General features: G+C 48.9%; 1 long non-coding RNA gene across 2 annotated transcripts; it reads left to right on the forward strand.

The window, feature by feature from the left end:
- Window positions 1-527: 527 nt before the first annotated feature.
- Window positions 528-10,580, forward strand: LOC115271597. Of its 2 annotated transcripts, XR_003900018.1 has the most exons (8): window positions 528-946; window positions 1,057-1,344; window positions 2,063-2,177; window positions 4,477-4,595; window positions 5,116-5,241; window positions 5,933-6,123; window positions 9,969-10,207; window positions 10,397-10,580. It is a non-coding gene; the product is annotated as an uncharacterized LOC115271597 (long non-coding RNA). The 2 variants fall into 2 exon arrangements; XR_003900019.1 differs by lacking the exon at window positions 5,933-6,123.
- The last annotated feature ends 15,670 nt before the right edge of the window (window positions 10,581-26,250 follow it).

The following is a 26,250-nucleotide window of genomic DNA, read 5'->3' on the forward strand; positions in this document are numbered from 1 at the left end:
AGAGCCTCACTGGAGGTGATCCCCAGCCCTGACTGCCTTCTCCCATCACTTGTCCAGATTTAACTAGGCATGGCCAGATTATCACCGGCAGAGAGGAAGAGGTTGGGCACTGGTCCAGGGATGCCCCTTGGGCTGGGGCATCTGACCCAGGAGTCAGGAGCTCCTGATGTGGGGTAAAACCTAGCATATAAGGAGGTAGCCCCCTCCTAGCCATAATGGGAATTCAGGGAGACTGACCTAGCAGGTAGACAGACACAGAGATGGGAAACCCGGGCTGATAGTTATTATCTGAGAGACCTGTCTGTGGACAGCAAGCAGGCCCTGCCACCAGCCCACCAGCCTGGGTGGCAAGCTGGAGGGCGAGATCAGGAGGTGAGGAGACAAGTAGAACTCTTTGGTCTGAAAAAGGCCAGGCCAGCGCAAGACAGGACCGTGTCGTGGTTGGGGACTGGCAGCAGGATAGATATGTGTCACAGAGACTTGGGGGTATGATGCTATGAACCTGGGTCCCTGATTCCCTCAGAGACATGAAGTCAGCAGCGGAGGAACTTCGAGAGTAACCTGTTCCTAAGTCATGGGACCTAAGGAAACCCTGAACTCATTCACAGATGCTCTCCCTCCCTTGTTCTTTGTCTGCATTTATTCATCGATGTGTTCATTCCATAAGATTTGTCTGAGCAAGTATTCTGTGGTGAACTCTGGTATAAAGACAAAGAGACACGTGAGGGCTCCAAGTCGACGAAGAGATAGCCCCAGAATCACGCAGATGCACGAGGAAGAGGATCAGAGCTGTGGTGCGGACTCAGGACTCCGGAAGTGCAGGGAGGAGGAACTTGAGTCCCCCTGGAGTCATCTCGGATGGCCTTCTGGAGGGGGTGAAAGAGAATTGCGCAGAATCCTAGGGCTTGATTCACCATGAGGAAGTGTGTCAAAATTCAGGGACCAGGTATGGCAAAGGTACAGAGGACAGGGAGCTTATGGCCCATTCAGACTGGCCCTGAAATCTGGGCGCAGGCATGCAGCTTGAGAACGGAAGGGACTCTTGTTTTCTTGCAGGGGAAGAAACAGCCTCCAGAGCAGCAAGCCGTTGGCGAGCCTGTACTGGGATCCAGTGCGTCTGCACCCATTGCCCAGCCTTACCAACTTCAGGGAGCAGGGTGACAGACAGCTCTAAGGGGACCCTGGCACTCAGCTTTGCCCCGACGAGGTGGACGGGTCCTTAGGAAACTGATGATTTCTCTCAGTCACCAGATCACTGTTACAAGGGGGAAAGCAAGGCTCTTGACATCAGTCTCATAGATTGGTGTGAAACGGAAGTGGAGAACTTAATCGGGCAATACCTTGGTGAGTAGGACCTCAGGAATTTGCCAATGGAGTTTTCCCATCTGTCCTTGGTTGCTCATTTGTCTGGGGGAAGATTAGGATGACTCCAGGAAATAGAAAGAAATAGGAACAGGGATCTGGGGCAGGTGCCTCTTGAAGACTGTGTCCCTAGCCGCCCTGGGAGGCAGTCAGGATGGCAGGGCCATGGGTGTGCTGTAGAAGGAGGGGGCATGCAGAGAATGCCCAGTGTTCTGGTTTACATCACTGTGTTCCATCCTTTCACAGGCCGATGTCCCAGTGCATGGTCTGGAATCTGTAGATACAGTAGCTGGATGGGAAAAGGAGGCTCTGCTTACTCGGGGGCAGCATGTCTGCACCTACTGTTCTTCTATTCTTTAAATATATTTTGATATACTGTATGTTTAATATTTTCTTTTAATTTTTACATGTTTATTTATTTTGAGAGAGAGAGAATGAGCCAGGGAGGGGCAGAGAGGGAGAGGGAATTCCAAGCAGGGTCTGCACTGTCGGCACACAGCAAATGTGGGGCTCAAACTCACTTCTGTGAGATCATGATCAGAATTGAAATCAAGAGTAGGAGGCTTAACCAACTGAGCCACCTGGGTGCCCCTAATATATTTAATATAGTATATGCCCTCACACTTGATTCTGTGGCAGCACTACTGTTTTCATTTTGTGTATGAGCAATTGAAGACTAGAAGGAACTGACTTGTTCAAGGTCATGCAGCTGATCAGCAACAGACTCAGAACTTGAACTCAGCTCCCTCCTGGCTGCGGCATCTGTGTGTCTTCCACCTCGCTGGGTGTCAGGCAGGAAGGGGAGGTGCTGGAAGGTGAGTGTTCCCTCATACTCACTGGCTCATTTCAACTTGCCTCTCTGCCCTTACCTTGCTGTCCTAAGCCCCCCACATCCTCCTGTCTCTAAGTTGCTTCAGCCAACAAGACCCCACAGCTTGGGTCAGGATGGAAAACACCACTTTGGGACAGAAAGCCCAGGGTTCAGCTTCTCCGCATGTGCCAAGTGCTCGGCCTTTGCCAGGACAGACCTTGGCTCATCTTTCTCCTTGTGACTGGTCTCTGAGTGGGGATGGGAGGCAGGGAGGAGGTGGCACGGGGCATTTCCTATTAAGGAGGGCAGGGGAGAGGGAACATGAGAAGAAAAGCAACCCATTTTGAGATGCTCTGTTAGTGTTAAATTGGGGCTCTATTTTCCACTTTCTGCTTTCAGTACTTGCTCCCAAGAACATGCAATTGTACCGGGAAGCCCAATATATAAAGCACATCAAAGAGATTTTGCTTTTGTTTGCCTCGGGGGGTGGGGAGGGTGGCCTGAGTCCTGACCACTGAGCCTCCCATCCTTGAACCACCTCCTGGGACCTCTGGGCCTGTTTGAACTTAATTTGAAAACTGTGGGTCAGCTCCATGATCTGATTCAGACTGTCCAACCACTAGACAATGACTGTGCAAGACAATAAAAGCTCTAATTTTGTGGGGACCACTAGGTCCCTATAGGTGTGAGGTTAACTCTGTCTACCCTGGACACAGGCAATGCCTCTTTGAAAGGAAGGCTAAAGGAAAAAAAAAGTGAGCTCATGTTTACTGAACACCTCATAAGTACCAAATATTTTCCATACATAGAAATATTGCCTCAATTATTTTGTAACCAAATCCTGCGAGGTAGAACTTCATCTTCGTGCCTTCTTTCTTAGATGACAAAGTCTAAAAGGTTAAGTAGCATGGCTCAATGTCACATAAGATGCTATCACAGAAATTCAAAACCACACCCCTTCATACAAAGGAATATGCTCAATGTCAATCCCGTGGTACGTGACATTTTACCTTACATGAGGATGCAGGATGCACCCGGCATCTGCCAGCCCTCAGACTTCTTCCTCACAGTGCCGGAGATATGAAAGGGAAGAGATAAGGATAATCCTGGAGTCATGCAGAGAGCCCTGGAATGGGAGTCAAGAGCCTAGGATTCTAGTCCTGGCTCTGGCGCTGATGTACCGGAAAAAGGACCTCCCAGTTCAGGTTGTAAGGCCGGCTGATGGCTGGGTACATAGGATAACACTCTGGAGACTTGAAGCTTCTGTGGATGGCTTAGAAGATTGTGTAGGGTTGATCCGGAATAAGACCATATGCTAAATCAGTTTCTAATGATTTAGCAGCATTCTATCTCAATAAGTGTACAGTGTGCCACAAAAGATGCCATCAGTGGACACAGAAGCCAGCAGCAGGGAGTCAGAGCCAAAAGCACTGGGATGGGCTTCTGGCCCCGGTGCTTCTGGCTTAGGTAAGTGACTCAACCTACCTTCTTGATCCTAAGTTTTCTTCTTGTGAAACTCTTATCTCATATAGATATTGTGAGAATTAAATAATGCTTAAATGTGCATAAAATCCCAAATGCAGCCTGGCAGAAAGCATGTGCACTGTCCACAGAAGCCTTCTTCTTTTGCTTCCTTCTCTTCACTCTCCAGATAGAAAAATAAATCATTAATATTAAATGATAGGTTCCTAGAAAACTCCTATTCATTTTTCAAAACCCGAATTAGCGGATAGTTTTTTCACCAAATCTTCCTTGAGTCTCCAAAACAGGACTAGCGCCCCCTCCAAGTTATTTGGAGACTGTGCACTTTCTTCTACTGCTCCGTATTGTAGTTTTAGTAACCTGTTATAGTTTCCTGTTTTAAGGTTTGTTTCCCCCAGCACACTGTCTGCTCCCTGGCGGGGCTGACACCTGGGACTCACTATCCGCATTGGCTGCATTTATCATCAGCGGCCCCTACTGTCAGCCCAACCCGCATTCCAGTGACTGGAAAACTCTCCAAATCTGACAACCTATTTGATCTGCTGTCTGGAAAAGCCCCACACCATTAACTCTCTTTTGTGAAAAACAATTCTTTAGGGCCCTCTGAAAAAAATCCCGAGGCCGTGTGTGTGTGTGTGTGTGTGTGTGTGTGTGTGTGTGTGTGTTCACATGGAAAACCTCTGGAGCCATTGTTTTTGGCATTGAAGTTCTTGGGCTTTTAAGAAGAAAGATCTTGCTCCTCTCCATGACTGCAACCAATATGATGGAAACATAACAAAATACCAAGTGACACTTACAGACCAGAATTCGTTTTATTCCAGGTCTACTGGAGTAAAAGGATGGGTCTCGTGTCCGGAATGCTCTGGAATAATGAGACAGCTGGGGTCAGGAGTTAGCGGCGACTCTGAAGCAGCAAGGACTTTGCACTCACACGGTCTGGGTGAGTTCGGGCCTGGGGCCTGGGAGCAAGTATGCTCATCTGTAAAATGGGATGGTGGGCACCACATGCCAGCGTGGGCTGTTGCCCATTGCTCCTTCTCCTCTCCCTGGCTTGGTTCACACGTTGCCACAGGGAATTCTCTCAACAGGTGACTTGAAGGGTGCAAAGCGCTCAGTAGGTGGGTAACACAGCTGGACTGCAAGTCAGGGTTCCTGGACACAGAAACCTGTGTATAATGTGTCTCCGGTCATTTGGGAAGTCTGAAATTTATTTTTTTTAAGTTTGTTTACTTATTCTGAGAGAGAAAGAGAGAGAGACAGCATGGAGGAGGGGCAAGGAGAGAGGGAGAGAGAATCCCAAGCTGGCTTCACGCTGTCAGCACAGAGCCCTACATGAGGCTCAAACCTATGAACCGAGAGATCATGACCTGAGCCGAAATCGAGAGTCAGACGATTAACTGACTGAGCCACCCAGGTGCCCCAGGAAGTCTGAAATTTCTCATCTTGACTTTTGCCTTAAGCTTTACAATGGATTTGCAGAATTCCTCCCAGCCAGTGGTCCGACTGCCCCTGTGGGCTCTACTTGGGCCGTCCTGCTCCCCTGACCCGGTTCCAAAGGAGAACGCTTTGGATAGAACAGACCCAAGGTACGACTTTCTCATGAGAATCTGATTTGCTGGCCACACAGACATGGTGTCCCAAGCTCTCGTGTCTCCTCATTATGCAGCATGGAGGGGGGAGGTTGGGAGGAAACTGGGAGGCACAGCAGACACTGTTCTGTTGAGTGAAAAATGCAGCAGAAGAGACAGCAGTAGGGGGCTGACAGGGAAGGGCCCTCCCTCCTGGCTCGCCGAGCAGCCCCCTCCCCAGGGATTCCATTCCAGCAGCCCCTGTGGAGCCAGGAAATGAGGGCTGGGTCCCAGCGGCTGCTCTGGGTCACCAGGCCACAGGGTGTGGTGGCCGCTGTGGTGCTGCCCACTTCCCCCTGCAGGAAGGAGATGCTCCTGCCTCAGGAGACGCAGCTGCTGGACTCACAGCTGCATCGCCATCTGGGGCTGTGCTCCCTCCCCTTTAGGGCACCTCCTCACCTAAGGTCACTTCTCCCTGGAGGCACAAAACCTCAGCCTCCTTGTCCTAATTTGGGACAGCTTTCAAGGGTCCCCTCAGCTCCAGAGCCCCCAAGGGACCAGCAGAGGCCACTGTCCCATGCTGGCTTCTTCCCCTCAGTGAGTGCTTGCCTACTAGTCTGATGGTCTGGACCTGCCTACTGGGAACCAGACCGAGGACCAGGCAGAATTCCGGTCTGGGGAACTGAAAAACTGACTTCTACACTCACAGTGTTGTGTGACTTTGGCAAGTCCCAGATTCCCTCTGCGGCCTCAACTGCCAAATGAGCAGATTTGATCTTCCGGCTCCCTTCAACCTGGATTGGCCTTGAGCTGTGCTAAAACATGAGCTCAGAGTAACCATGTGAGATCCAGTCTCTCCTGATAGAAGGATCATACATCTGTTTCCTGTGACCATGTCAGGTGATCCTGCTGTTTGGGGTAATGGTTCATAACGGCCCTTTCACTCCCAGCTCTGTCCTGGTTTGGATGTTAAGATTTCTGGTTGTCCTACTTATGAAATACATTGGACACCAGGACTGGGGAGGGGGTTGAAGCAGAAGCAAAGGTAGAGGGTCCCAAGTGCTGGTGCCTCCATCTCCTGCTGTCCCTCCTTGGCCCTGCCTCCCAGGCAAGTCCCAGGCCTGCAGAGAAAGCAGCCCTGGCTATCTCCTCTGTGGCCCCTTGGTTCCCTGGGGCCTGGGCATGGAGGACAGTGGGTATGGCCAGCTTTGATGGGGGCAGCAAAGAGTTAATGCCATAGCCCCATCGGTGGGCTGTGACTCTGATTATGTAGCTGTGAGCACAGAAGTACAGGATGGGTGTTTTGTGTGTGTGTGTATGTGAAGACATGTGGAAGAAGGTGTATCTGTAAATAAACAGTCTGGGAACATATGCATCTGTGTGTGAGTGATACATACAAGCATGTACTCATCTGTGTGCATTTGTGTACATGCATGTGGAAGTGCGTCTTTGAATAGTAATTAGTACGCATAATGTGTGGGATGTTTATATCCATGTCTTAGCAGGGTCACCCAGACAGTTCCCAGGCATTTTGGAAACCAGGCCCTTACCTAGCTGGGTTCCTGCATTTCCTGGTAACCTCTGCCTGGCCAGATACGAGATACAGACAACACCTGGGCACTCTTTCTGTCTCAAACCCATTTCTAGAGTGTTTAGTAGACTCAAGTGGCCCTGTAGCTGCTAATGACTGTCTTAGAAATGGGAAAAGAAAAAGTCAACCTTTCCCAGCAACGGGACACTCGCCTCACTGTCTCCCACTTGGATAGCCCAACCCCGTCACCTGTCTGCCCCCTTCCCATGCTGTCTTCGGCCATGTAGAGCCTACCTATTGCTGTTACTGCTGTGAGCAAGCCCCAGCAGCAGGGCAAGGGCCAAACTCTTTCCTGGGGGTCAAGGACCCTCTGGTTTCAACCAGGTCTGCCTTTCCAGCTTCTCTTCTCCAACAGCTCTTCGGGGGCCTTAACATGAACTCACACACGTTGGCAATCACCTTCCTCCACGTCATTGAAAACACTGGTCTGTCTGCCCGGCAGTGCTCCCTCCCCCTGCCTTCTCCTGTCGGAGTCATACCATACCTTCACGGCCCCACTTAGGGGCTCCGTCCTCTTAGAAATATTCCTGGACTCCCACGACCCCAGACAAGATGACTGCCCACTTACTCAAAGCCCTGACGTGTGTCCTTTGTTCTGCTCTTGTTCTTCATGCAGGTTATTGACCCGCATGTCTTGTTGATCATTTGTGAGTCTCTGGAGATCAGAATCTCAAGCCTGTGCATCCCCAGCACCTTGGCCCCTAGCAGTGCCAGGCAGGCAGGGGCTGGGGGTCTAGGTTAGTGTTTGTTAACTCTGACGGAATTCCTTGCCCCATGTCTGGGCTCAGGGATAGCAAGCATAGGGCTGGCTCTGTGCTGTGGAGAGACTCTCCCAGAAGCGTCCTCTTCTGCCTCTCCCACCCAGCTTCTCAAGGATGCTCAGCCTTTGCCCTCCCTTGGGCTCAGATACAAATACCTCTCCTGGAATGTTTCTGCCCTCCATTATCAGGACAAGAGCTAGGCCACTGACAGCTCTCTGGTCCACAGGCTCTAGTGCCCTGGAAGGTCACGGGCTTTATCTTGTTTATGTCTGTGACTTTCCTGAGGCTCCTCGCTTCTTGACAGTGTCACAGAGCAGGCCTGTTGCCTGGGATGTGTCTGGAAAATGGCCCAGCTCATTCCTTTGGGGCCAGGGGAGAAGCCAGTCATTGACGCTGGTGGGAATGGCAGCCCAGCCCATGGTCAATCTGTTTTCTAACTTGAAGGCTAGATCTGAATCTAAGCGTAGGCACAAGGCACAGAATTGAAGTTTAAATGGAGAAGGAATAGAACTAAGCCATCTTCATTACCTATAATGATAACCTATAATGACTAGCTTCTAAAAATTCAGATACGTGGTAGAGGAGGTAAAGGGGGAAGGGAAGTAAAAGAAAAGGAAAGGAAGCAAGAGATAAGACTCCCCGTTGGATGCCTCACACCAGAGAAAATAGCAAGTGCAAAGGCTCTGAGGTAGAAACATGCTTAATGTGTTCTAGGAATGCAAAGGAGCCTATGATGCTATAGTGGATTGAGCAAGAGGAAAAGTTAGAAACTGAAGTTAGGAAGGTAGAAGAAAATTAGCTTATTTAAGCCATTTTAAAAGTCGTGGCTTTTACTGTGAGTGGGCAAATGGATGATCTGCTTGACTCTCCTAAAAGATCATTCTGGCTACTTTGGGGATCACAGATATCCCTTTCCTCTGAAGTGGGGTCCTTATTGTCTTGTGTTCACTAATCTCCAGCATCTAGTATGGTGCCTCTCACAGAGTAAGCAGTCAATAAATAGTTTTTGAATGTTTTGGCCGGAATTCAGTTCCCAGCTTTTACTTTGGCTCCTAGTGAGTTTTGAGGACATTGCAACGGTCACCCAGAGAGATACTCTGTCTTAGTGGTATGTTAGGAGCTTCTTCTCTTGTGGGCCCTGTTCTCCAGATGTCTTATGGGTAGGAGTTGGCATATGGTAGCTTCTACAGCTGGCAGAAAGCACAGCTGGATACAATGCTGTGCACATCTGGCACCCACATGTCTAACTGTGGACTTGATAGTCAGCCAGATATCTGTGAATGTGTTGTAGGCAAGCACGAAAAATGGGAGGTCCTAAGTGCCTGCATCAGGTGGCAAGTGCAAATGGCTTTCAGAGCGGTCTGTGGCCATTTCCCGTGAGTAATCTGGTTCCCTGTGTCGTGGCCAATAGGGCGTCACGTCCAGGGGCTCCTTAGGTCTCCTTAGGTGACAGGATCCTGGGTGGCTACTTTCCTCAGCCTCAGTGTCCTTATCTGTAAAATGGGACATACCTGAGCTTGGAAGAATTTTAAGATCTTTTGGCTGAAGGGCTTCATGGCACATGAAGAGATATGTATTGGATGGATCTTTCCTTTCTCTGGGGCACCCTTCATTGCAACATAGGGATGCTTGCAAGAGGATTTCTTCATGGGAACCCCCTACGCAGACGAGGGAGGAGGGGGGCGATGCTTCCCTCTGAAACTCCAGCCACCCCTATTCTCTGCCTGGGGATAGACTATGTGTGCCTTGCACTTCAGTTGGCTTGGGAAAAAGCGTGCCTCCTTTTTTTTTGTTTTCTCTTCTGCATCTTTCCCACTTTACTGATGAGGAGGCCACTTTCTTGAATGAAAGTGGAGACCCTTAAGTATCATTAATACTATAATTTTAAAGTGCAACATTATCAAAGCTATTTTCCCCCCGTAACTGCTATTCAATTATAGGCATTGGAGAATTTGTAGGGGCCTATTTTAAGCACTGGAGTCTCCAGTGCATTTTAGAGCCGTTCTTTAAAAGACACGGGCAACGTGTGAAAACCCCAGATGTTTTCTCAATGCTTCCAGCTTCTCTGAGCAGAGTGGGGAAAGAAAGTGTCAGTCAGCCCCCCCCCCCCGGGAAAGTGAAATTTGGATTGAAATTCCTCAAGCTGCTTTGTTATGAATATTTCCAGAAAAAGGGGCAGGGGAAGGTGTTTCTCTCCTGGGAAAAGAGTCTGGAAAATCAAATGCTGAGACTCCAAAGGAGGAAACCTTCTGGGAGTAGGAGAGAGGGATGGAAGGCTGGAAGAAGCTTGCCTTTGACCTCAAACCTCCCCAGATGCAGTTTCCCTTAGTCGAGTCATTTAACCCTTACACAAATCCGTTGAGTCAGTGGTGTCTGTCCTTCCTGCCCTGCAGGTGCAGAAAGAGAAGTGGCCACCTAGGAAGGAATAGAGCCCTGACGTGGACCCAGGCTTGTGGCCCCTTCCCGTCCCTGGCCTGCCTGGACAGCGTGCAGAGTGGTTATACCACCGGCTCTGGAGCTGCACTGCCACAGGTTCAGTCTCCCGACCTTGGGCAAGTGCCTTAACCTCTCTGTGCCACAGTTTCCTCATCTGAAGTGGGGCTCATAATGAGACCTGCCTCAAAGGGGAGTGGTAAGGATTAACAGTTAATGGGTAGAAAACCTCAAGAGTGGGAGGTAAATGCATTCTTGGCACAGGGTACAAGCTATAAAAATGAGCTGTTATTCAGATCACCCTGACGCGAGCTGGAGGTGTTAGCCTGGGAATACGCGAAAAGAGTGGGGTTGTCCTCACCTTCTCTCCTGTGCTCTGCCGCCCAAGCTTCCCCGAGATCTGAGATCGCATCACCCTGAGGTCTCCTGCGCTGCAGCATCTTCCTCGATGCCCCACGCCCCTCCTTCCTGACCTGTGGCCCGGCCCTCCTGCTTTGCACTTGTTCCCTGTGTCTTTCAACCCTGAGCATAAACTTGGGAAAGTGGATTAAATCACCAAACTTGCCACTGAACATCTATGTTGATTGTGAGCAAGTCTCTTGAGATTTCAAAGTCTTCGTTTTTCCACCTGTACAATGGAAGTAATAGCATTGTGCCTTTTGTAGGACTGTTAGGATGATGAAATGCCATTAACGTTCGCAAAGGTCCTGGGTGATTAATCATGATTGTTCCGTTTCAGCAATTGGTATTATTAATCAGTGCTTAAAATGCTCAATTTTCTTTTCCTTTTCTAAAGTCTAGTTACCATTTTATTTTTATTTTCTTTAATGTTTGTTTATTTATTGAGAGAGAGAGAGAGAGAGAGAGAGAGAGAGAGAGAGAGAGAGAGAATGTGAGCACAAAGTGGGGAAGAGCCAAAGAGAGAGGGAGAGAGAGAATCCCCAGAAGGCTTCATGCTGAGCCTCATGATCATGAGATCATGACCTGAACCAAAATGAAGAGTCAGATGCTTAACCACTTAAGCGACTGAGCCACTCAAGTGCCCCATCTAGTCATCCTTGTAAGAGCTAGCTACAATTCTATATTCCATCCCATCCACCATGCAGCTTTCCCAGAATTAATCTTCTCTCTCCCTTAAATTTCCTGGAGCAATTCGCATCAGAAACAATGGGCCCACAGACTAGATTCTATCTTTTCTGTTTCCAAGAGAGAACCTGCTTGCGTCCATCTGTGAGCAAGGGTTCAGCTTTCCTTGTGGCGTTTGAATGGACCAGGAGGTGGGTGTCTTATTTCTTGTGGGTATAGTTGCCCTGTATCCTCAGTCTAAAGAAATGTACTTTTGGGGCATCTGGGTGCCTCAGTAGGGAGTCTGATTCTTGATTTCTGCTCGGGTCATGATCCCAGGGTCATAGGGGCTCACGCTGAGCATGAAGCCTGCTTGGGGTTCTCTCTCTCTCTCTCTCTCTCTCTCTCTCTCTCTTCTCTCTCTCTGTCCTTCTTACTGCTTGAACTCTCTCGAAAATAAAAAAAATTAAAAAGAAATAGGGGCACCTTGTGGCTCAGTCTGTTAAGCATCTGACTTCGTCTCAGGTCATAATCTCACAGTTTGTGGGTTCGAGTCCCAGGTCAGGCTCTGAGCTAAGAGCTCAGAGGCTGAAGCCTACTTCAGATTCTGTGTCTCCCTTTCTCTCTCTCTCTCTCTCTCTCTTTATCTCTCTCAAAAGTAAATAAATAAACATTAAAAATTTTTAAATAATATAAAAATGAAAAAACATATAACTTTGGAGGGGAGGGAATTAAGAATTATTGAACCAATTTCTGTTGTACTGGGGAGGCACGGAAGTCCAAAAACAAATATGAATTTCAAATCACAGGGGACCAGCACAGCAGAAAGCAACCCTCAAGTTTGAGCTCCTCTATTAACCACTATGACTTTTAACCTCTCTGGACTTTGGCTTTGACCACCGTGGAATGGGTACAAGAACACTTGTCTCACAGATCGTTAGGTTTAAAGGAGCTGACATAGAGCTTATAGCCCATCGTGGCATAACTATTCTTATTACCCCATAGAGCTATGGTGTAATAAATGAGCTCATTTTCCTTCCACTGCTCCTGCCTAACTTGGTTTTCCCTGAACAACTGGGTCCCAGTGATGCTCTCTGGGGCCACTGAGAGCCATTCCCCACCCGCAGCCCCAGTGGTTGTGGGGCATCTGAATCCCGACCCCAGCCCCAGCCCTGCGAGGTCGAGATGTTTAGTGGCAAAGACCACGCTGGGCTCTGCGGCAATATCCTATCTATACCCATCTGGTTTGGTCCTTAACTTTCTCCCAGACAGGATAGGATACTCCAGCTCAACACATTTAGTCTCATCACAAACAAGCCGAAAATGTCTTGCCCTGGGAATTCTCTTAACTCTTAACAGTCACCAACCACTCCACACCCAGGGCGGAGGCCAAGCAGAATGCTCTCTTGGAAGATTTGTTTTCCAAAGCGCCGTATTGTCAGAGCTTGGCTGGAAAATCCAGTGGCTTTGGCTAAATGAAAATCTCCAAGTTCAGTTTCCCTTTCTTTTCCTGGATGTGCATAAATGTGGCACCTACTCAATCACCAGCTTCCCTGTCCCCAAGACCCACACTGGGTGGAGGTGCCAGCCACAGGTGGATATATCCAACCAGCTTGACACTCCTCCCCTTGGCAAAGACTTGAGGGCCTCTAGGCTGGCAGGGTTTGGGCATCCCAGAGTCTGAACGTCCACCCAAATGTGGTTGGCAGGTTCCAGAACCTGTATTTGACTCCTCCAAATCTGGCATGTGCCAAGGGAGAATCTGGACTTGCTTGCAAACCCTTGAGCTTTGATGCTATTTGTGAAAACACAAATTTGTCCAGAGGATCTTCAGGAACATTTCCTGAGTGGCAGCTATAAATGAGGACCCACTGGACATAATTTATTCATTCTGTAGACAGTCCAGACCCCCTCTTGGGCATCCACTGAGGCTCAGGAGTGAATCTGTGACAATGTCAGCCAGAAGACTTTGATTGTCAGCAATAAACCCAAGTCTTGCTGGTGGAAGTGTAAGGGGATTTCTTGGAAGGATAAATCCTTAATGAATCCATGGGAAATTTGGAGAACCAGTCTCAAAATTTCCCATGAAAATTTGTGTATGTGTGTGTGCATGTGTGTGTGGCTTTGAACACCCAATCCTTCTACAAACTGTTTCTGAACATCTACACTATGCCAGGCATGTGCTCACTCTTGGGGATGTCAGGGCAGAGAAACTAACTGGGTAGAGGGGGAGAGAGATACCTTAACAGTTACATACGGGGCAATGTGCCAATACAGGCATATACACACAGCTAGGGAGACACATCCCTGTTCTTCCTGATAAGATCCAGCAAGACTTCCCAAAGGAAGTAACACAGGCCAGATCTTTAAGCTTTAGAACAATGGAAATAGATACGGCTCTTTTGTGATGCTAAACAGTTCTATGTCCTCCCGTTCATTCATAAATTCATTCAACAAACATTCATTAGGCATCTAGAGTATGTGGGACTGAGTCTGGTTGAAAAAATGGCTACTACTGCACGTAAAAGAGCCAGTAAAAGCAAGAGGTGGTAGACTTTTCCTGAGTAATTTTCTCCTGATATGTGTGCATCCCACTCACCAAGGTTGGGTCCACTCCAACCCCAGGTCTGGCCACCCAGTCAGGAAGAGATGAAACAGACTGGAAGCCACAGGAACTCCCACTGTCCCCCCTCCTCAGATGGATTTGGGGATACCTTGTCCTTCTTTCCACAAAACTGCTCCCTCCTCTCACCTTGCTCCACGGCCGGGATGAGGCCTACAGGGGCGCAGGGAGGGATGAGGAGGGGAAGGCAGACCCTGGGTCTTTCCTCTTTCCTGAGCTTCCAGTCTTAGTACAGACCCGTTGGCAGTATTCTGAGATTCGGGCCTGTCCAGATGTGCTCAGAGGGCCGGAACCCTCACCCCACCTCTGGACCTCCCCATGGCAAGTGGCTCTGGACAAATTCCTCCTCTCGAGCTCCCTCTCTCCCATCCGATGACCACAGGAGGGCACCCATGGCTGTTTGGCAACTTCCATCTCTTCGATCTCTCTGAACTTGCCTTCTCCTCCTCTCTCAGGTTCACCTGGACTGAGTCTCCATCTCTGATACCCCTGGTCTCTCCACTGCCCTGGGGGCCCAAGCCAGGTCTCCCTTCACATCCACCAGGCTTACCTCTCAAGCCCAGAGACCCAGTGTTAGCATCCCCACACAAGGCTTGGGCTTCCATCTGGGATTCAGTGAAGGAGCAGAGGCGGGGACCGGCACCCCCACCCTCTTCTCACCCCCACCCTTCTTGTCTCCACTACAGCAGAAACCTTTAGAAAACTTCATAAGAGGTAGGTTCAAGGACAGGTCAGAAATGAAGCAAGTCAGAGGGGAGACCTACCGAGGCTGAACTGCTCCCTCTGCTCCTTGGCCTCGTGGGGACCCCTCTGAGCATTTGGCCCTGCTGGGGATGTTTGAAAGAACTCCGCTCAGCCCCACCTTGGCAGAAACCCTCCCCTCTCCGTGCTCTCTTCCTCTGTTGTGACAGATTCTGCTCTGATACCTTTGGTACCCAGCTCCCAAAGAAGAAAACAGATCACCCATCACCGGGTAATTATAGAGCAACTGAAAGGCCATTTAGCTACTGTGTGATAAGCAATAGACTATTTTAATAATAACCAATTACCATACATTATAGTATATCATTTGGCATTTGATGAACTACTGGGGTCTCACCTGTTCCCTTCCCGCACTGAGTGTTTCACGGCTGTTCACACCTTCCCCAACAGAAGTTGTGTCAGTTTCTAATTGAAGCACTATTTTTAGGAAATAGTTAGGGAAAGTTTGTAGAGGTGGTGCAAACTATATCATGCCAAGTGGAAGGATGCGTTCTGCCAAGTGTCTTTCCTGACAGCTCTGCCATTACATCGCACTTGGCAGGATGGAGAGAGATTTGTTTCATGTTAGCCTTTTGACATGAAAGGAGTGTAAATGGAGGCCCACCGTCCCTGCAAACATGGGGGTGATCTGACCAGATGCCCACTCTCTGCTGCTGGCCACGCCTTCCCCTGCTGAGATGCATTGTCACTGCCAGTTGAGCCAGACGTTTTGGGGCTGAGCATCCTGCTACAAGGTTGTTGTGGATGCTAGAGCGGATGCTGCCCAGGGCCCCGTCGGGGAGATGACCCCTGACCCTTAAGATCTGCTCAGTCCATTTGGAGCCCATCTGGTTGGGCTGCCCCCTTTACATCCACTCATTAAACTGCTTCCCTAGGGCACAAGCTTCTCAAGGGGGATAGCCAGGCTACTGCTGGGTCCAGGGCCATGCCTACAGTCATGTATCCACTGATTTCTTTTCATGATCTATCGCATGTAGAGGTTTAGTTCTTAATCCTTTCTACCCAAGAAGGGACCTGGAATCTTCATAAATATATTCAACCCTCTCTCTCTCTCTCTCTCTCTCTCACACACACACACACACACACACACACACACACACACACACACCTACGTTCAGTCATCATAGACTCCCTGTTACCAATTTTGAGATTTATAAAGTTGTAGTAAGTAGTTTCTGTTTGGGACCGGCCTATGGGATCTCACACATCATGCTTCTGCCCTCACAAAGCAGACATGGTCCAATCCATCAGATGCCATCATTATTGCCACATTTATCACTTTGACCTCGTCTGCTCTACTACCCAGACTGCCCTTGCCCCTTCCCTGGCTTATCACAATAGTTCTATAGTTAGTTTTCCTGCCTTGCTCAGTCGGTTCCACGTCCGACTTCAGCTTAGGTCAGGATCTCATGGTTCATGGGTTCGAGACCTGTGTTGGGCTCTGTATTGATAGCTAGCCCAGAGCCTGGAGCCTGCTTCAGATTCTGTGTCTCCCTCTCTCTCTGACTCTCCCCTGCTTGCACTGTCTCTCTCTCTCTCAAAAAAAATAAAAATAAAAATTTTAAATCAAGTGGAATTTAGACTAACCTTCTGAGTCTTCGAGGAGTTTCAGGCAGGGATCTCTAAGGTGCAAAAACAGAAACCCACTCAAACTGAGACCTAGCAGGAATGGGGGATTTTAGAATAAGAAGGCAGAGCCACCTCATGAACTATGAAAACACAAAGTGCTTCCAAACTGAATAGTGGCCTGAACTCAGGAGTGAGAGAGACATCTGGACCCAAGCAGCTGAGCGTTTGTGTCACAGGGAAAGTGCAAGTTAAATATTTCTTGTCCCCAATTAGGATGACTCAGGAGCAGGAAAAGATGGAGACTAAAGACAGGACAGGAGTGAGCCTCGAGGGGGAGGTAGAGCCCCTGGAAGGAAACGACCAAGGAGGCAGAGCTGGAAATAGGAGCGAATGACTGCAAGGTGGAGACCGTAGAGACAGGGCTTCTCCTTCTCCCGGGGAAAGGACCTACTCCAGCTGAACACCAAAGACAGAGTGCCCAGCAACTGAAAAAAGTAATACAGCCTTAACATTAGCCCAAAGCTTCCTGGGTCCTTTGTCATACCCACACTTAAAAAATAAAAAGATCACAACCAATGTATCTTCATTTTTAGCAAATGTTAGCTACCATGCTAAGCTCAGTGAAAGACCCAGAGAAGTAGGTATCTTTCCCTTTTAGCATCTTACAATCCAATAAGAGAGGGAAAACACACATGGATGAATTATTTAAATATGATCAGGTAAGGAGATAGCCTGATATACTGGCAAGGACGTGTGTTATTTTAGATCCTGGCTCTCCCACCGATAAGATGTACCTTCTGTAAGTTTCTTAAACCTTTTAGACCCCAGTTTCCTCATCTTAAAACAAAAATAATAATAATAACCTCCTGGGGTTGACACAGAGTAAGCAGTCAGTAAGTGTGGGTCCTTCTTTATAATGCAAGGTCATGCCTGACTGATGGCTGAGACAAATAAAACCACCAAAAAGATCTTCTAGGAGTTCAGAGGAAGGAGGGTTTGAGATCCCCAGGGTAAAAAGTCTCTCAGGGAGCGGGTAGGCCTTGAACCACCTGTGATGGTACATTTTATATAAAGACTGCACCAGGCCAAGGGTGCCCAAATATTTGCTCAAAAATTATTCTAGGTGTTTCTGTGAGTGTGCTTTTGGAAGAGATGAACATTGAAATCAGTGGCCTGACTTAAGCAAATTACTTTCCCTGATGTGGGTGGGCCTCACCTAATCAGTTGAAGGTTCAGAACAAAAAGCCTGGTCCTGCCTTGAGTAAGAGAGAGCTTCTCCTGCCTGAATGCCTTCCCACTGGGACATCATCTTTTTCTTGTCTTCAGACTAAAACTGCACCCTTGGCTCTCCTGGGTCTCCAGCTCACCCACTCACCCTGCAGGTATTGGAACTTGCCAGCCTCCATAGCTACATGAGCCCATTTCTTATAACAAACCTATTTATATATGTGGTGTCTATGTGTATTATACATATATACACATACACATCCTATTGGTCCCATTTCTCCAGAGAACTCAAATATACACCCTTAAGGACGGGTTAGGTGTAAACAGAGATGGGAGGAGGGTGTGAGGGTGAAGCCAAAGGGAAGAGAAAACAAAGACCAATTGGGTGTTTTCGTGAAAATTAAGGGCTCCGACTGAGTAACATTAGGCAGCATCTACGTGCCAGGTTCTGCCACACTTGAACTGGCTCGTGTAAGCCTCCTTAACAGTTTGATGAGGTCGGTACAAGCACTGTCCCCATTTTACAGATGGAGAAGGCTAGTCACAGAGAAGAATGAGGTTCCACACTGAGCAAGCAGCAAGATCAGAGTTCAGACCCCGGTGACTTGACCTCAGGACCTATGCTCCTTCTCTCTATACAAGTCCGTGTTTGAAAAGGCTGAGTGGATAAAACTGGACAAGCCTGGTGCAAACACAGGTGAGGCTTAGGTGCAGACTGAGGAGGTTCAACCATAGGCTCAACATCCTCACTCAGGTGAGAAGCAAAGTGAAGTTCAAAAATGGGAGGCAGGTTACCCTCCTTTTGGAGCCTCACGCGCCTCCGCTGGGACTGGGCTTCCCCGGGGACCTCTCCTCTGAGGGTCCCTCCAGCCCAGCCTCTCCGCTGGGAAGTCAAGAGGAAAGCAGAGCTTCTCAGTCACCCTCTATCAGCCTGTGCCAGCACAACACGGCTCTCTCTCCTTCCCCTGGTTGCCTTCTGTTGTTCGTGGACCTCTGCCTCTTTGAGACCCCCTGCCCACTCTGGCTCAGTCCCAACCCCCATGACCCCAGTCTTTCCCCCAAAGAGAAACCAACTATAGGTCAGCTCCCAACAAGGTTCAGGGGCCAGGCCCATCCTCAGCTTGAGATACTTTAAGTAGCTATTGTTGGGGTCATGACTTAGCATGGTCTCCCCAACTGCAGCCTGACACTGACCTCAGGGCCCAGCACAAACTAGTTCCGGTGGCCATGACCTGTGCCTGACTCACTGTCCATTTCACTCCAGGCCGGGAGCCGACAGTCAGTTCTAGCGCTCCATTTCCTGCGTGGTTTTCAGTCAAAGCAAAGTGCATTCCTGCCTGTTCTGGACCTGGGTGTCCCGAGGCTCATCTGTGGGAGGCTCTTCAGCCCTGATGATGACTCGGACACGGTTTCTGAGTCACTCTGGGAAAGAAACAGTCCAGTGAATAAAAACATGGCAGGCATTCAATCACATAGCAATACCACCTGCCCACATACCGTGTGTCAGACGCTCGTGACACAACTGTGACACAGACAGAGTCCTGGCCCTCCTGGAGCTCACTGTGAGGTCCATCACGGACAAATAAGGGATCATATTCCAGAGGGCAAGTGCTATGCTAGGGGACATCCGATTGTAGACAGGAAAACACAACAAGGGCAGTTCAACGTAACCTGGCCTTTAGGACAGGGGCAGGGCCATCTGAGACCGGCCGTCCACAGCAGCGCCGTCTGAGCTGGAGTAGAAAGAGGAGCTCGCCAGACAAAGGCAATCGGAAGTCGGTGTGAAGGGGAGGCAATAGGGAGCAGTGGGCTCTGGGTGGAAAAGTGTTACACATAAGAGATCCATGTATTCCTGGTATGATGACAGGAGGAAGCTTGTTGTTACGTGGGTTTACGTTGTGTTGTGCCAGTGGAACAAAACTTCCCAGTGAGGGTGGAGGTGCAAACCAAGGCTGGATTATAGAGAACCTTGCAAATCATTCTAGGGGGTTTGGCACTGAGGGTGTGGTCTTGGGGAGCCACTGAAGAATCCCACATTGAGGAATGGCTTGGACAGTGTTGCAGCTTGGGCAAGGAAGCAAGTCTGGTAACAGGCTGTGGGCGGTGTGCTGGGCAGGGAGAGGAGGCTGATGCCCCCGGCCTCACTTGGCAGCCAGACCAGACATTCATCCTGGGGACCCGAGGCCTCCCTCTGGGTGCGCTTCTGATTGGGGGTCGAGAATCCAGCCCAGAGCGCCAGGCCTCCGCTGAGTCTGACCACCAGCCCCGCTGACTGAACTTTCAAAACCCATCACAGAACTGCTCTCGGTCCTGCCCCTCCTGCCTCTGGCCGTTGGCGTGAGCATCACTCCTGCCTCTCCCTCCGCTTGGCGAGATGCAGGCTCCCCACCATCGCCAAGGGGGGCCTCAGGCTGCAGCCTCCCCCCACCCCACCCCTGCAAAGCCTTTCCAGGGTCCAGGCCCTTCGAAACCTATTTCATTCCACAGGGCCTGAGCTCCAACTCCTCACACTACAGCTGCAGCTAGAGCTGGTTTAACTAATTAAAACCAAGAAAGAGGCACAGGAAAGATGTCCTGAGGACTTCCCTCTCACTATGACCTCTGAGGGTTCAAGCTCAGTAGCTTCAGTGACTTTGAACAAGTTATGAAGCCTCTCTGTCCTTAATACCCTCATCTGTAAATGGGTATAATAACAAGGCCTACTTCATAGGGCGGCTGTGGACCTAATACACACGAAGCACTTTAAAAAGCACCTGACACATAGAAAAGTTCATCTTTATGGGAACTAAGAGCTGCCGCCTCCTATGAGGTAATGCAGAAGGCAGAAGAGGGCAGGGGTCAGCGAGTCAGGAAAGGGAAAATTAGTGGAATTTCCCTCAAATAAACAAAGCCACAGAATGTCTCCAGAACGGAGCAACATTTCTTAAAGAGAAAATGCTTCCATACCCAGGGCGGCTGCTCCATTGGTCCATCACGGTCAGCTTCTGAATTTTCCCGAATCTCCAGGGCTCCCTCGCTTTGAACAGTCAGGGGCAGAGGAAATTGCATGGCCTTTGGATTCAGACCAAACTGAGCCGGACCACCCATTTCTGCCAGGTCCTGGCTGCGTGACTTTGGGAATGTCACTCAGACTTTGTGACCTTCAGGATTCTCATCTGTGAAGTGGGGCACAGTCCCACCGACCTGGGAGTGCAGGGGTGAGGAGAAAGGAGAGGATTGCTAACTGGCCTGGCGAGATGTGGTGTTCCAGCCAGAGGAGCTTCCTTCCCGTCGGACTCACACTTACTCACATACTTCAGAGAAGTACTCTGCAAGCAAGAGGAAAACAGATGTCCACAGCACGGGCAGAGAAGGGCTCTCAGGAGGTGAGCTTTTCCAGGGAGGGCACTGAGGACGCCCTCTGTTCCCTCTCAGGCTTTTCCTCTCTGAGGTTCTCAGCCCGCTCCTTGGAGGATCTGGGGCATCGTCACTTTCAGAGCTGAGTCCCTTCCAGGACGGCGAGGGTCAGAGGGACTCACAAGGAGAAAGGCAGACCCCCTTCAGTGTTCCACATCCCACTGCCCCCAAGCTGGGCTGCCAGCCCAGGAGTCATTACCAGGTGGCAGGGCCGAGCATGGGGCCATCAGTCAGAAGAGAATGTCTGCTGCAGTTCCTGGGATGCAATGGTGCCCTGAGGAGCCATTGGCAGTAATGATGATGGGTATTTAAGCAAATGAACTGTTAATGACCAGGCAGAGGTGAGCTGCCTCCCAGACCAGCTGGAGCCCAGAGCTGGCAAAGGAAGGCAAGGCAGCAACAAGGAGAGTGGAGAGGAAAGAGACTTTGATTTCTTCTCAGAAATTGGTTTCCCCAGGGAGTCTTGGTTGGCCATGGGGCAAGCCTTCCTTTCTCTGCTGCCCCTAACCCCAACGGGAGCATCACTTCCATGAGTTACTACCAGAAAACCCCTGGCCACCCCCGTACCCCACTCTCCAGCTCCATACTTCCTGCCATGTAGCAAAAAGGAATGTTGTAGGCAGCCCACATCAGCAGGAAAAGGACAGCAGAGATGCTGGCCAGAGATGCTGGCTCAGTGGATCCTGGGGGCTGGGGATCGAGTGAGTGGGCTAGAGGAAACTAGTAATGTCAGCAACCACACCATCCACTGATGATATTATTAGGAGGACATCTATGTACCTAGTGCCAAATATATGCCAGATTTGTTCTTAACCCTTGACATTGTTTCCCTCAGTACTCACGCAATTCTTGAAGTAGAGACGGACGCTTCCAACTTAGAGAGAAGGAAGCTGAGGCTCAGAGAGAAGAACTAACTGACTTGCCCAGATGAAGCTAGAGACTTGGTAAGAAACTCTGTGCAAGATCAGCGGAGAGAGAGGGAATTTCATAAGTCCAATTTTCATCACTCAAGGCACAATGTACAGGGAGCAAAGGATACCTGGATGCGCCCTGAGAAGAAAAGGTATTGGCTGAGAACAGGAGGTGGAGCCAAGATTAAGGCTTTGTACCCTTCCGCTTCATCGAGTCTGATGGACAGGAGGTAGGTTGCCACCGCATCCTGCAGGGGGCGCTCTCGGGCCGGCCTCCATTCACACTCTCCCCTTGCCCATTGCCCATCGCCAAACCCATGCTGGTGAAAGAATGTGTTCAAAAACAAAAACAAAACAAAACAAATAAACAGCTCTGTCCTTAGGGTCTGCCACATCTTTGCTGTGTGACCTTGGGCAAATTACTTAACTACTCTGAACCCGTTTTTCTCATTTGTTAACAGACAAAACAGACCAAAGTGAACCAAAGCAAACCAATCCAATCCAAACCAAACACGCTGGGAATCAATGTAGTCAAGGGAGCGGATCACTTTTTATTTCCTGCTTTTGACTCTTGGCAGCAGGGTAGGTTTGGTAAGGTGCTTAACCTCGGTGACCCTCTGTTTTCTCATCTGCAGAACTGGAATAATTACTCCTACCCAGAAGGATCATTTCAAAGACTGGAGGTGGTGCATAATCATCCAACAAAAATAGGAACTGCAATTTATCTTTTTCTCAATTAGGTGTAGATGATGCCTGACCAATGCCTGGGTCCCGCAGTGAGAAGGTCCCTTTCTCTGCTTCTTCTCTTCTGCTTTCGTCCCTGAGAAGTTTCCCTCCCACCTTTTCCAGGAAGGCTTCTGCTGTCACCTACAGCACTCTATCTCCTCTGAACCCAAGAGTTTCTTTTAGTCAATAGTGATCAACTGTAGTTTATCTTGTATTGTGGTTCATGGGTTGGTTAACTGCCGCTCTGGAACTTATTAAAAGCCTTTAACCAGCTGTGTGAATTTGGACACATAACTTTCCTTCTCTGAAACTCAGTTTCATCCTGGGCAGATGGGGGCTTGGACTGGAGCTGGGTCTTCTGTCTCCAAACCACAGGATCTCCCAAGACCCTGAACACAGCCCACAGCCGCCCACCTCTTAGCATTTATTCACATGATCCTCTTCCTCAAATGCCCTGACCCTACACCCCCATCCCAGGTGCCATTTTTAATGACACTTCTGCCAGATAGTTTCCTTAATCCCCTCCAGGCAGAGGTGATTTCCCCTGTAAAATTCCAGAATGCTTGGTTTTAGCCTCTGCTCCACATAGATCTTCCTGGACTTTGCTCAGAGCTGTCAGCCCTCATATAGGATCACAAGAGTGTAGAGAGTATCTCTGTGTCTCCTGTCCCCACGCTCTAAGTCTTGCTCAGTAAATGCCCCTGACTCTTAGGGTCCTGTTCTGGGCACTGTGGAGGAGCCCAAGATCTACTATGCAACCCTTAGAAAGGAGAATAAACATCCAAGTCACCATTTCTGCTGAAAAGGGGAACCTATCCACACATGGGGGTCCCTTTGTATCACTTCCACACGGACAGGAACCTGCACCCCATCATTGCTCCCCGATGTCCTTCCTCTTGCAAGATTATCTTCACTTCGTCCCATTTCTTTTGACACCTGTGCTGGGAGCTCTAGACCACAGCAAATTCCCTGACTCCAGGAGCTGTATTTTTCTTCTGCTGTAACTGGCATCTGTTCAGGCGGATGAGTGAATATTTATTAGATCTCAGCAGGCTTCAGTCACTTTAATTGTTTTCTAGTGAAATGTGCCCATTGCTGAAACCAGACCTTGCTGGCCATTTATCAGGTCAGCTAAGTGAAAGGGGAGCCGCATGGAGACAGGAGTTCAGGCAGGTCCAGAAATTTTTGGCTGCAGAAAGAAGTCACACCAAAGAAAAATGAGTCCCTGGATGGTCATTTGAAACTGATGGATTAAGAGATAAGCACCGGAGTTGTGATCTCGACACACAGAATCACTGGACCAACCAACCTCATAATTAGATGCAAGTGGCAAGCATTCAGTGTATTTTTTTTTAACTTTTAAAAGTACATGAGTCAAAAGCCATTGGAAATGGTAATTGCCATCCTTCGAAATAGAGGTTGGAGAAAAAAGCAATATTTATTAAGTGCCTAATAGGTACTAAGCCCTTGACATAAATTGGTGGTTCCCAATGTGATTTTTTTACAGGGAACCATTTTTTTCACATGGATAATTCCCCCAAATCTCAATACGCAAAAGAGATAGAAGAGGGGTTGCTTTTTTGAAGCTTGGGTGACAGAGCTGGAGCCCACCCACCCCTTTGCCCTCTTCCTACCCAGACCCCCACCAAATTTGAAGTCCCTTTCAAAAATATTGATTTTCTCAATCCTGAGAGCAACTCTTCAAGGATGGGTATTATTTTCCCATTTTATAGATTAGTGAAGTGAGGCTTAACGGGGTATGGTCACATGGCGGGGAAGTGAAGATGAATCAGGCACAGCACTTCACATTCCTGATTTTAGCAAGGCCAGTTCTCCTTCCATACCGCCAGGATGCCACCTGGTTGGAAGAGGAGAGATGGTGGTCATGGAGCCCAGGGGGAGGCTGTCCTTGAATCCATTTGCCAGGGGTAAGGGACAAGAGAAGGGGGAACTGAGAGGCATGAGACATTGGAGGGGACCAAGCAATAGCTCTTCGGTGTGATAAGGAGGAGGAGGGGAGAGACGAGGCAGCAGGGATAGGAAGCCACACTGCTTCTGCCCAAGTGCTACTCCCAACCCAGACTCTGCATTTTCGTGTGCCTCCCCTCACGTGAGAATGCTCCCCTCCAGCTCACTGACCTCCCCTTTGCCTGACTGCCCCTCGGCCAGGCCCTTGCACAAGCCAGTCCCCTGCTGAGAATCTATCCTCACAGTCAAAGAGGGTAGCTCTGAACATAGAGCGCCAGGAAAGAGAAGCTGATGCAGCCGCTGGTGGACAGTCACCAAGAGTGAAGATAATTCAATGACCCAAATGCCAAGGTGTTTGTGGATGTGTTGAGTGTGGTAAGACAGAGGTCCAGATGGGACTGTCTAACAGCCCAGCTCAGAGGGGGGAGGGGGAGGGGGGAGGTCAATGGATGTCTGTCGCTTGCTAGTCCTCAGTGGCATGCATGCTCACCTCACTCACCAGGTGGCCATGATTTCTACACCACTGGAGTCTCCTGTGGGAGCAAGACTGGTAACGATTATCCAGTTCCCCACTCCATGACCAGCAGCTTAGCCCACTTTTTGTCATCTTGCCAACATTCCCCTACCCCCACTTTCTTTCTATTCCAGGGCTTCTGGCACATTCATAGGACTCTTCAGAAAGAAAAGAAATGAGAATATTCATTTAACACCAATAAAGATTAGTATGGAGGCTTTAGGCTGCGGGTGTGGTAAATTGAACATTCTCAACTCCTTCTACTTTGCCAACTTCCCGTCTGAGGTAGTCCAATGACAAAACTCTAGGTATGATAAATAAGTTGAGCTGGTTGGGAGATTCCTCTGAAAGTTTTCGATATCCTGACAGAGACACTTCTTCTCCTTATTGTTCTGCTGGATTACAGACCTGATGGAAGGAGTTGCCGCAGCCACTTGGCCACTAGGAGTGGAAGAAGAAGAGAACAGCATAGACACCATCCCAGGAAAAGCTGCTGACTAGCAGTTGCTTGCCTTTAGATATCTCTTTGTGCGAGAAAATTGTTTGTCTGTGTTTATGTCACAAGAGCCAAACAGTTCTGTCGCTCAAAGCTAAAAATGTTCCTGACATAGCGTGTGATCTTATAGGATCCTCACAACTACCCTAGAAGGTAGGTATCTTCATCCCTCTTCTATACATGATAAGATTAGTCAGGAGAGGCTGACGACACAAGTCCCTCATCCTGTCATCGGTAGAATCAAGATTTGAATCCAAGTTTCTCACTCCATGCTCACAGACCTATAATAAATGAAAAAGAAGTTAAGATATTATGTCTATTAGACATCATATATAGTATCTACATTATGTTTAACTTCTTATATGTATATATATATACTTCTATACAATATGCACTTTCATATTTACTTACATTCACATGTATATTTAATTCTACACACATACACTTTTTCATCCTATTGCCTAATTTCCTTTGAGTCCGTGGTGACAATCCTCTTTATCTTGGGCCTGTGATGATTTATCTCATAGGCTAACATTACAGTCGGCCCACTGGATACAAGTAAAAATTATCCTGGAGAAAATACAGATGATATGGAAATGCCATGCTTTCTAAATATTAAGAAAAACAAAGAGCCTGCATGTGGGAGGCAGCATATAGAGCTGAGAGCAGTGAATCTAGAGTGGGAAGATGTAAGTCATGGTCCAGCTCCATCTGACGCTAATGTAAGGATGCTGGAGCAAGCCGCAGCCCCTCCCCACAACTCTGTTTCCCCACCTGTAATACGGAATGCGTGTCTGCTGTGTGTGTGGGGGGGGTGATTGTGATTATGCGTGTACGTGGTTATGCAGTATACACACACACACACACACACACACACACACACACACACACACACACCCTGGCAGTATATGTGTACCTAAATGAGAATATATTAAGGGAATATATGGCCATTGCCAGTAACCCCACCTTGATCAGAATTACCGAT

This window comes from Suricata suricatta, chromosome 11 (assembly GCF_006229205.1).
Source record: "Suricata suricatta isolate VVHF042 chromosome 11, meerkat_22Aug2017_6uvM2_HiC, whole genome shotgun sequence".
Taxonomy (NCBI): domain Eukaryota; kingdom Metazoa; phylum Chordata; class Mammalia; order Carnivora; family Herpestidae; genus Suricata; species Suricata suricatta.